The following is a 12,109-nucleotide window of genomic DNA, read 5'->3' as shown; positions in this document are numbered from 1 at the left end:
ACCCCAAGCCAAGCAGGAGAAGAGAAATCATAAAGATCAGAGCAGAAATCAATGAAATAGAAACCAAAAAGACAATAGAGCAAATCAACGAAACTAGGAGCTGGTTCTTTGAAAGAATTAATAAAATTGATAAACCCCTGGCCAGACTTATCAAAAAGAAAAGAGAAAGGACCCAAATAAATAAAATCATGAATGAAAGAGGAGAGATCACAACTATCACCAAAGAAATACAAACTATTATAAGAACATACTATGAGCAACTCTACACCAACAAACTTGACAATCTGAAGAAATGGATGCATTCCTAGAAACATATAAACTACCACAACTGAACCAGGAAGAATTAGAAAGCCTGAACAGACCCAAAACCAGTAAGGAGATTGAAACAGTCATCAAAAATCTCCAAACAAACAAAAGCTCAGGGCCAGACGGCTTCCCAGGGGAATTCTATCAAACATTTAAAGAAGAACTAATTCCTATTCTCCTGAAACTGTTCAAAAAAATAGAAATGGAAGGAAAACTTCCAAACTCATTTTATGAGGCCAACATCACCTTGATCCCAAAACCAGACAAGGATCCCATCAAAAAAGAGAGCTAAAGACCAATGTCCTTGATGAACACAGATGCGAAAATACTCAACAAAATACTAGCCAATAGGATTCAACAGTACATTAAAAGGATTATTCACCACGACCAAGTGGGATTTATTCCAGGGCTGCAAGGTTGGTTCAACATCCGCAAATCAATCAATGTGATACAACACTTCAATAAAAGAAAGAACAAGAACCATATGATACTCTCAATAGATGCTGAAAAAGCATTTGACAAAGTACAGCATCCCTTCCTGATCAAAACTCTTCAAAGTGTAGGGATAGAGGGCACATACCTCAATATCATCAAAGCCATCTATGTAAAACCCACCACAAATATCATTCTCAATGGAGAAAAACTGAAAGCTTTTCCGCTAAGGTCAGGAACACGGCAGGGATGTCCATTATTACCACTGCTATTCAACATAGTACTAGAGGTCCTAGCCTCAGCAATCAGACAACAAAAGTTAATTAAAGGCATCCAAATCGGCAAAGAAGTCAAATTATCACTCTTCGCAGATGATATGATACTATATGTGGAAAACCCAAAAGACTCCACTCCAAAACTGCTAGAACGTATACAGGAATTCAGTAAAGTGTCAGGATATAAAATTAATGCACAGAAATCAGTTGCATTTCTCTACACCAACAGCAAGAGAGAAGAAAGAGAAATTAAGGAGTCAATCCCATTTACAATTGCACCCAAAACCATAAGATACCTAGGAATAAACCTAACCAAAGAGGCACAGAATCTATACTCAGAAAACTATAAAGTACTCATGAAAGAAATTGAGGAAGACACAAAGAAATGGAGAAATGTTCCATGCTCCTGGATTGGAAGAATAAATATTGTGAAAATGTCTATGCTACCTAAAGCAATCTACATATAAAATGCAATTCCTATCAAAGTACCATCCATCTTTTTCAAAGAAATGGAACAAATAATTCTAAACTTTATATGGAACCAGAAAAGACCTTGAATAGCCAAAGGGATATTGAAAAAGAAAGCCAACGTTGGTGGCATCACAATTCCGGACTTCAAGCTCTATTACAAAGCTGTCATCATCAAGACAGCATGGTACTGGCACAAAAACAGACACATAGATCAATGGAACAGAATAGAGAGCCCAGAAATAGACCCTCAACTCTACAGTCAACTCATCTTCGACAAAGCAGGAAAGAATGTCCAATGGAAAAAAACAGCATCTTCAATAAATGGTTCTGGGAAAATTGGACAGCCACATGCAGAAAAATGAAGTTGGACCATCTCCTTACACCACACACAATAATAGACTCAAAATGGATGAAGGACCTCAATGTGAGAAAGGAATCCATCAAAATCCTTTAGGAGAACACAGGCAGCAACCTCTTTGACCTCAGCCGCTGCAACATCTTCCTAGGAACAACGCCAAAGGCAAGGGAAGCAAGGGCAAAAATGAATTATTGGGATTTCATCAAGATCAAAAGCTTTTGCACAGCAAAGGAAACAGTTAACAAAATCAAAAGACAACTGACAGAATGGGAGAAGATATTTGCAAACGACATATCAGCTAACGGACTAGTGTCCAGAATCTATAAAGAACTTAGCAAACTCAACACCCAAAGAACAAATAATCCAATCAAGAAATGGGCAGAGGACATGAACAGACATTTCTGCAAAGAAGACATCCAGATGGCCAACAGACACATGAAAAAGTGCTCCATATCACTCGGCATCAGGGAAATACAAATCAAAACCACAATGAGATATCACCTCACACCAGTCAGAATGGCTAAAATCAACAAGTCAGGAAATGACAGATGCTGGCGAGGATGCAGAGAAAGGGGAACCCTCCTACACTGTTGGTGGGAATGCAAGCTGGTGCAGCCACTCTGGAAAACAGCATGGAGGTTCCTCAAAATGTTGAAAATAGAACTGCCCTATGACCCAGCAATTGCACTATTGGGTATTTACCCTAAAGATACAAACGTAGTGATCCAAAGGGGCACATGCACCCGAATGTTTATAGCAGCAATGTCCACAATAGCCAAACTATGGAAAGAACCTAGATGTCCATCAACAGATGAATGTATAAAGAGGAGGTGGTATATATACATAATGGAATACTATGCAGCCATCCAAAGAAATGAAATCTTGCCATTTGCGACAACATGGATGGAACTAGAGCGTATCATGCTTAGTGAAATAAGTCAAGCAGAGAAAGACAACTATCATATGATCTCCCTGATATGAGGAAGTGGTGATGCAACATGCGGGTTTAAGTGGGTAGGAGAAGAATCAATGAAACAAGATGGGAATGGGAGGGAGACAAACCATAAGTGACTCTTAATCTCACAAAACAAACTGAGGGTTGCTGGGGGGAGGGGGTTTTGGAGAAGGGGGTTGGATTATGGACATTGGGGAGGGTATGTGCTTTGGTGAGTGCTGTGAAGTGTGTAAACCTGGTGATTCACAGACCTGTACCCCTGGGGTTAAAAATATATGTTTATAAAAAATAAAATATTAAAAAAAAATACCAAAGAAAAAGTTACCAGAGCTCAGCATAATAGGAACTTAAATTCTAGAGTATTTCTGAAAGCTAAAGCTTTGTTGTCTCAATGTAACTGAAAAAAAAAAAAATTAAATAGTAGAAATAAGCTGGAAAGCCACATAGTTTAAAATTGAGATGTAGGGGTGCCTGGGTGGCTCAGTGGGTTAAGCTGCTACCTTCAGCTCAGGTCATGATCTCAGGGTCCTGGGATCGAGCCCTGCATCGGGCTCTCTGCTCAGCAGGGAGTCTGCTTCCTCCTCTCTCTCTGTCTGCCTCTTTGCTTGCCTGTCATCTCTCTCTGTCAAATAAATAAATAAAATCTTAAAATAAATAAATAAAATTGAGATATACTCTATCCATATATCACAATCACTAAGTTATGTAAAGGAATAAAGTAGAAGTGATGATGACATTAATTAGAATTTGACATGGTTCTGGGGTCCTTGGATGGCTCAGTCATTAAGCCTCTGCTTTGGCTCAGGTCATGATCCCAGGGTCCTGGAATGGAGCCTACTTCACCCTCTCCAGCTCCCCCTTACTTGTGTTCCCTCTCTCTGTCTCTCTTGGTAAAATAAATAATAAAGTCTTTGAGAAAATAAAAAGGAAAAGGAGACATTTTTCTAAAGAAAGAAAAATAGGCATTTTTTCTAAAGACATGCAAATAGCCAACAGACGCATGAAAAGATGTTCAGCATCACTAATCATCAAGGAAATGCAGACCAAATCCACAATGAGACATCACCTCACACATGTCAGAATGGTTAGTATCAAAAAGGCAAAAAGACAAAAAATAACAAGTGTTGGTGAGGATACAGAAAATGCTCTCTGCAGTTTCCATCTATATTGTTTCCCCAACACCAGGCCCAGTGTACTCGTATGCATTTACTTACCTGGTCTCTTGTTGTGTTTATAACACCCCCAATTAAATTCATCGAGATAACAACAATTAAGGAGGAAAAATTCTTCCCTCTTCACCCAGAAACTGAAGTGAAAGTTTATTGTCTTATCAGATAAAGGGCTAGTATCCAAAATCTATAAAGAACTTATCAAACTCAACATCCAAAAGTCAAAAAATCTAGTCAAGAAATGAACAGAAGACATGAACAGACATTTCTCCAAAGAAGACATACAAATGGCTATCAGACACATGAAAAAATGTCCAACATCGTTCAGCATCAAGGAAATACAAATCAAATCTACAGTGAGATACCACCTCATACCAGTCAGAATGGCTAAAATTAGCAGCTCAGGAAATAATAGATGTTGGTGAGGATGCAGAGAAAAGGGAATCCTCTTACATCATTGCTGGGAATGCAAACTGGTGCAGCCACTCTGGAAGACAGTTTGGAGGTTCTCCAAAAAGTTAAAAATAGAGATACTGTAAGATCCAGTAATTGCACTTGTAGGTATTTATACAAAGGATATAGACATAGTGATTTGAAGGGGCATGTACACCCCAATGTTTCCAGCAACAATGTCTTCAATAGCCAAAATAAAGAAAGATCCCAGACGTCCATCAACAGATGAATGGATAAAGAAGAGTGGTACGTATGTATGCATGCACACACACACACACACACACACAGGAATATTATTCAGCCATCAAATGGATGAAATTTGCCATTTGCAATGACATGGATGGAACTTGAAGATATTATGCTAAGTAAAATAAGTCAGTCAGAGAAAGACAAATATCATATGATTTCACCCATATGTGCAATTTAAGAAACAAAACAGATGAACATAGGGAAAGGGAACAAAAAATAAAATAAGACAAAAACAGAGAGAGAGAGAGAGAAACTATAAGAAACTCTTAACTATAAGAAACAAACAGGGTTGCTAGAGGGAGGTGGATGGGGGAAGGGGTAATTGGGTGATGGGAATTAAGGAGGGCACTTGATGTAATGAGCACTAGGTGTTATATGATGAATCACTAAATTCTATCTCTGAAACTAAAAAAATAAATAAATAAAACCAGAAAAAATGCTATTTGTTAATATCCATGTTTTACTTTATTGCAAATCCAATAGAAGTACATTAAAATTAAATTGTTTAAGATTAAATTAAACATTAAAATGTTTAAGATTTATTTAAAAGGCAATAAAAACACCACAATGTTAACTGAATTATCTTCCTTCTCTGGAAGCTGCAACGTCTTTTTAACGACATAAAAAATAGTTTCTAATGTTTGTTAGAATAAATCTCTTGAAGTTTTACTGACGAAAAATGTTGAGTTTTCCCCCTCTTTAATGAGGTCTTAACATTACTTAATATCAGTGTTCAGTAGCATCCAGTATCCACACTTGGCATCAGTGAGGGATTAAACCAATGTTGGCCATGGTACAACTGGTTTAGCCTAGAGAGTACTATCTCATTGGAGAGAGAGAGGGAGGGAAGGAGATACGGAGGAAGGAAGGGAAGGAGGGAGAGAGGGAGAGAGAGAGAGAAGATAGAGGAAGAGAAGGAGGAGGAAAGGAGGGAAGGAAGGAAGGACAAAAAGGAATAGAATACACAGGGTGGGAGAGAAGAAGGAATAACAGAGGGAGGGAAGGAAGGAATAAGAGAAAGAGAAAATGGAAAAAATATCTTGAGCATAGGAGGAGAAGAAGAGGGAATGGGAAACAATGTGATGGGGAATCAGTGGCTGATATGGTTAATCCAGCCCTGTTTAGTAATTATAGTCTTGATATATATTTCATTTGCTGACATAGAAATATATCTACCTTAAAACATAGTAATTAGAAAAGGCAGATTACAACAACAACACATATAACATGATATCATTTAAGTAAAATTTGCTATTAACATCTATGCATATATTTGCCTGAAAATGTCTAGAAGGGGGTTCCCTGAATGTTGGTGGTTATATTGGGAGTTGAAAATTGGGGTTATTTGGGCATTATTAAATGTACTACACTATTTGGTTATTGAAAATTTTCATAAGTCAATTCTTTTACTTTTTAAAGACAACAAGGCAACTGTCCAATTGTCTAATTGGTATAAACCCTGGATCACTGTGTTAGATAATAGAAGTCAAAAAATGAACCCCCATCTTTGAGTGACCAAGACTGCTGCTTCAGGAACTTTAGGATTGCAGAACAGATTCGTTATTTTTCAAGTTACTAGATATTCATTTTTGTTCTTGTAAACATTTCTCAAAAAATTGGAAATTGGAAAATTTAGTTTCCCAAATTTCCTTCAGCTCCTATTAGTTTGTTTCTTTATTAACATTTTAGTAAGAATTGGATGAGTATCTTTAGTTTTGCTCAGCCTGGTTGGAAGATAGTTGTGGAGTAGGAAGAACCTAGGTGTGACTAGCCACATGAATACAACTATAGAACTATCAAATCATCCTAAATACCGAAGAAATTAACCTGAAGACTAGCGGAACAAGCTCTACCAATAAATGCAGAGAAGAGACCACATCAAAGAAGGTAGGAAGTGCAGAGATATTTGGTAGGGAAATGGTTTGTGGCTGCTGTAGTGGGGAAAGAGCTGTGGTCCCTGAAAAGGGCAAGAAACAGACTAGCATATAGGGGATAACACAGGGAGAACGAATCACCATTGCAGTTGGCTTGTAAAGTTAGAGAAGCCAAATTTAATGACTCTAGCAACAGTGGGTCTTAAACCCTGGAGTTTTTAAAGGTCAGTAGGCACAACTGGGATAGAGCCTGGAGGATATTGCTCTGCTCTTGCAGAGAAAGCATGCAAAAAACATGGATGTCCAGCCTGGAAACAGCCATGTGAAGAGCACCTTGGGCACACAGTGGAAAGGTTATTTGCTCATCTCAGAATGGTATTCATGGAAAAGTCCTCTGGGAATAAAGGAACTGGTCAACATCATTTACCTTCCCTACCTATCAGCATAAACACAGGCCCACCTACAGGAGTCAATCCAGTGCCAACTCTCTACCTAAACTCCTTATACCAATAACTGCTTACCCATAAGCAGTTGGGTAAGCAACTGGAACACCTGTTCCAGTTACACTTGCTTCAGTCCCAGCCTTGTGGCCTCCTACCCCAAACCACCAGCCCAAACCCTTGCCCACACAAATGCAGGAGTTTGCAGAGCCCCATTTCTAGCAGCACTGGCAACAGGTCTCATTTAAGAAGCAGACCAAGGTATACCTAGTTTAAACTTGCCATATTCAGGTCAGGGACCAATCACTCCCCACAACAGGCCAGGAGAGTTTCTGTAAATGACTGGATTAAAGGATAAAGCAAGACAAAGCAGTAGTATATACAGCACACAATGGAGACACTCATGGAACTGTAAGGCCCTGCAGAATGGGGGCACTACATGACAGAACATGTAGTACATGGACTACTACATGAACTACAGGAACTCTTCTTCATAAGGCAATTACCCTCAGGAAGAGGAGAAAAAGCTGACTTTCTTAACACACAGAAAGAACTACAGAGACTTATAATGAAATGACAAAGAAATTTATCACAAATGAAAGAATGGGACAAAGCCATTGCCAGACATCTTAGCAAAACGGAGTATTTAAAGCAATGATAAAATGGCTTCACAAACAAATTCTACCAAACATTTAAAGAAGAGTTAATACCTATTCTTCTCAAGCTATTCTAAATAATGAAAGAGGAAGGAAAACGTCCAAACTAATTCTATGAGACCAGCATTACCCTGATATCAAAACCAGATTAAGACACCACTAAAAAAGAGAACTACAGTGAAATATCCCTGATTAACATACATGCAAAATCATTAACAAAATACTAGCAAATTGAATCTAACAATAAATTAAAAAATCATTCACCACAATCAAATGGGATTTTTTTTTTATTTTTTGTTAAAATATAATGTATTATTTGGCCCAGGGGTACAGGTCTGTGAATTCATCAGGCTTACACACTTCATAGCACTCACCATAGCACATACCCTCCCCAATGTCCATAACCCAGCCATCCTATCCCTATCCCCACCCACCCCTCAGCAACTCTCAGTTTATTTCATGAGATTAAGTGTCTCTTATGGTTTGTCTCCCTCCAATCCCATCTTGTTTCATTTCTTCCTTCCTTATGCCCCTACAACCCCTTGCCACGCCTCTCAAATTCCTCATATCAGAGAGATCATATGTCAAATGACATTTATTTCTGGGCTGCAAGGGTGACACAATACTCACAAATCAATCAACTTGCTATATCACATAAATAAAAGAGGATAAGAACCATCTGATCATTTCAACAGATGTAGGAAAAGCATTTGACAAAGTATAATATATATTCAAAATAAAAGCCCTCAACAAAGTAGGTTTAGATTGAAAATACCTCAACATAATAAAAGCCACATATGAAAAACCTACAGCTAACATCATACTCAAAGGGGGAAAACTAAGAGCTTTCCGCTAAGGTCAGGAACAAGACAACAGTATTCACTCTCACCACTTTTATTCAACATAGTACTGAAAGTCACAGCCACAGGAATCAGATAATGAAAAGAAATGAAAGGCATCACAAAGCAGTAAAGAAGATGCAAAGCTTTCACTATTTAAATATGACATGTTACGTTATATAGAAAGCTTGAAAAACTCCACGAAAATTACTAGAACTGATACACAAATTTAGTCAAGTTACAGGATACAAAATCAATGTACAGAAATCCCCTTCATTTCTATACACTAATACTGAATTAGCAGAAAGAAAAATTAAGAAAACAATCCCATTTACAATTGCACCAAAAATAATAAGATGCCTAGGAATAAGCTTAAATAAAGAGGTGACAGACCCGTACTCTGAAAACCATAAAACACTGATGAGAGAAACTGAAGGTGACACAAGGAAATGGAAAGATATTCTGTGCTCACAGATTGGAAGAAGAAATATTGTTAAAATGTCTATACTGCCCAAAGAAATCTACACATTTAATGCAACCCTTATCAAAATACCAACAGCATTTGTCACAGAACTAGAACAAAAAGTACTAAAATGTGCATGAAACTACAAAAGACTCTGAATAGCCAAAGCAATCTTGAAAGAGAAAAGCAAAGCTGGAGTTATCATAATTCTGGACTTCAAGTTATTTCACAAAGCTGTAGTAACCAAAACAAAAATAGTCACATAGATCAAAGGAACATAGTAGAAAAGTGACCAACTATATGGTCAATTATTCTTTGACAAAGCAGGAAAGAATACCCAATGGAAAAATTTCAGTGTCTTCAACAAATGGTGCTGGGAAAACTGGAGAACAACATACAAAAGAAAGAAACTGGAGCACTTTATTGCACTATATACAAAAATAAATTCAAAATGGATTAAATGTGAGACCTAAAAAACATAAAATACCAGAAAAGAACACAGGCAGTAACCTCTTTGACACCATCCAAAGCAATTTTTCTCTGGATATGTTTCCTGAGGCAAAGGAAACAAAAACAGAATTAAACTATTCAGACTACATCAGAGTAAACACCCTCTTCACAGCAAAGGGAACAATCAACAAAACTAAAAGAAAACCTACAGAGTGGGAGGATATATTTGCTAGTGAAATAGCCAATAAAGGATTAGTATCCAAAATATATAGAGAACTTACATAACTCAACACTCAAAAAACAAATAATCCAATTAAAAATGGGCATAAGATGTGAACTTACAATTCTCAGAAGACATCTTAATGGTCAACCAACATATAAAAACGTCACTCAGCATCAGGGAAGCACAAATCAAAACCACAGTGAGATACAACCTCACACCTGTTGGAATGGCTAAAATTAACTCAGGAAACAATAGATGTTGGTGATCATGTGGAGAAAGGGGAACACTCTTACACTGTTGGTGAGATTGCAAACTGGTACAGCCACTGTGGAAAACAGTATGGAGCTTCCTCAGAAAGTTAAAAATAGATCTATCCTATGATGCAACAATTATACTACTGGGTACTTACCCAAAGAATACAAAAACACTAATTAAAAGTACACATTTACCCCCAAGTGTATAGCAGCATGATTTACAATAGCTAAATTATGGAAGCAGCCCTTAGGTACATGGATTGATGAATGGATAAAGAAGAAATGATATAAAAATACAATGGAATATTACTCCTCAGCAGTAAAAAAGAATAAAATCTTGCCTTTTACAACTATAAGGATGGAACTAGAGAGTATAATGGTAAGTGAAATGTTAGTCAGAGAAAGACAAACACCATATGGCTTCACTCACATGTATAACTTAAAAACAAAAAAAAATGAGCAAAGGGGGAAAAGAATGAGAGAAAGAGACACACATTAAGAAATAGACTCTTTTTAAAAAGATTTATTTACTTATTTTAGAGACAGAGTGTGTAAGTGGGGGCAGTAGCAAAGGGAGAGGGAGAGGGAAAGAAGCACACTTCCCACAGAGTGTGAAGCTGGACATGGGGCTCAAACTCATGACCCTGAGACCATAACCTGAGTTGAAATCAAGAGCCAGACACCTAACCAACTGACTTACCTTGACACCCCAAGGACACTCTTTATTATAGAGAATAATCTGATGGTTACAAGAGCAGTAGGGGTGGGCAGATGGGTTAAATAAGTGAAAGGGATTAAGGAGTACACTTATGATGAGCCCTGGATGATATATGGAATTGGCGAATTACTATGTTGTATACCTGAAACTAATATAACACTGTAGTGTTAACAAACTGGAATTAAAATAAAAACTTAAACCTAAATAAAAGAAAAAAATTCTGTTCAGCCAGATGCTATTTTAAACTTGATGTCCATATGGAAATTATTAGAATCTTTTTTTTTTTTTTCAATGAGTGGAGGACAGGACAACTGTGGATATCTTGATAGAAAAGAGGGGATAGAAAGCTTCTGCACAGCAAAGGAAAAAGTCAACAAAACAAAGAGGCAAACCATGGAATAGGAGAAGATATTCACAAATGACACTACAGACAAAGGGCTGATATCCAAGATCTATAAAGAACTCCTCAAAGTCAACAATCACAAAACAGATAATCACGTCAAAAAATGGGCAGAAGACATGAACAGACACTTCTCCAAAGAAGACATACAAATGGCTAACAGACACATGAAAAAATGTTCATCATCACTAGCCATCAGGGAGATTCAAATCAAAACCACATTGAGATATGACCTTACACCAGTTGGAATGGCCAAAACTAACAAGACAGTAAACAACAAGTGTTGGAGAGGATCTGGAGAACAGGGAACCTTCTTACACTGTTGGTGGGGAATGCAAGTTGGTGCAACCAATTTGGAGAACAGTGTGGAGATTCCTTAAGAAATTAAAAATAGAACTACCCAGGGCACCTGGGTGACTCAGTCATTAAGTGTTGGCCTTCAGCTCAGGTCATGATCCCAGGGTCATGGGATTGAGCCCCGCATCCAGCTGTCTGCTCACCCAGAAGCCTGCTTCTCCCTCTCCCACTCCCTCTGCTTGTGTTCCCTCTATTGTTCTGTCTCTTTCTGTCAAATAAATAAAATCTTAAAAGAAAAAAAAAGTGCTACCCTATGACCCTGCAATTGCACTACTGGATATTTACCCCAAAGATACAGATGTAGTGAAAAGAAGGGCCATCTGTACCCCAATGTTCATAGCAGCAATGTCTACAAACTGTGGAAAGAGGTGAAATGCCCTTCAATGGACAAATGGATAAAGAAGATACTGTCCATATATATGATGGAATATTACGCTTCCATCAGAAAGGATGAATACCCAACTTTTGTATCAACACAGACAGGACTGGAGGAGATTATGCTGAGTGAAATAAGTCAAGCAGAGAAAGTCAATTATCATATGGTTTCACTTACTTGTAGAGCATAATAAATAACATGGAGGACATTAGGAGAAGGAAAGGAAAAGTAAATTGGGGGAAATCAGAAGGGGAGATGAACCATGAGAGACTGTGGACTCTGAGAAATAAACTGGGGGTTTTGGAAGTGAAGGAGTGGAGGTATGGGTGAGCCTGGTGGTGGATCTTAAGGAGGGCATATTTTGCATGGAGCAGTGGGTATGGTGCATAAA

This window comes from Mustela nivalis (assembly GCF_964662115.1).
Source record: "Mustela nivalis genome assembly, chromosome: X".
Lineage (NCBI taxonomy): Eukaryota > Metazoa > Chordata > Mammalia > Carnivora > Mustelidae > Mustela > Mustela nivalis.
The sequence above is the reverse complement of the archived record's forward strand: the minus strand, read 5'-3'. Positions refer to the sequence as shown.